Source organism: Notamacropus eugenii, chromosome 3 (assembly GCF_028372415.1).
Source record: "Notamacropus eugenii isolate mMacEug1 chromosome 3, mMacEug1.pri_v2, whole genome shotgun sequence".
Taxonomy (NCBI): domain Eukaryota; kingdom Metazoa; phylum Chordata; class Mammalia; order Diprotodontia; family Macropodidae; genus Notamacropus; species Notamacropus eugenii.
Window position 1 is genome coordinate 466,475,044 of NC_092874.1, and position 630 is coordinate 466,475,673.

At 45.7% G+C, this 630-nt stretch overlaps 1 non-coding gene across 1 annotated transcript; it reads right to left on the reverse strand.

Annotated features, from left to right (window-relative positions):
- Positions 1–300: 300 nt before the first annotated feature.
- On the reverse strand, positions 301–423 carry LOC140497935 (U6atac minor spliceosomal RNA). The gene has a single exon (XR_011964937.1). It is a non-coding gene; the product is annotated as a U6atac minor spliceosomal RNA (small nuclear RNA).
- Positions 424–630: the final 207 nt, after the last annotated feature.

Genomic DNA, 630 nt, shown 5'->3' on the forward strand with positions numbered 1-630 from the left:
GAGGAAAGGAAGGAAGGAAGGAAGGAAGGAAGGAAGGAAGGAAGGAAGGAAGGAAGGAAGGAAGGAAGGAAGGAAGGAAGGAAGGAAGGAGGAAGGAAGAAAGAAAAAGAAAGAAAAGGAGAAGAGGAAGGAAGAAAAAAGAGAAAGAAGGAAGGAAGAAGGGAGAGAGAAAGAAAAAAGAAAAAGGAAGGAAGGAAGGTAGGAAGGAAGATAGAAAGCATCTGTAGTTTGAGGAGAAACTTGGGATAATTAAAGAGACTTGGCAGTTGCCTAAGGGCAATCCCTCCAGTTCTCCTCTTCCAGTTTAATAGATTTCACAGAGTAGGTGGCAATGCATTAACCATATATATATTGTAAAGGCCACTAGGACCTCTTCCATCCTTATCAAGGGGAGTGCTAACCTTCTCTCCTTTCATACAACACAGTAAGGGGCAGCTAGGTGGTGCAGTGGGTAGAGCACCAGTGCAGTAGACTGCAGGACCTGAGTTCAAATCTCACCTCAGACGCTTGACACTCACTAGCTGTGTGACCTTGGGCAAGTCACTTAACCCCAGTTGCCTCATCCTGGGTCATCTCCAGTCATCCTGAGGAATATCTGGTCACTGGATTCAGATGGCTTTGGAGGAGAAG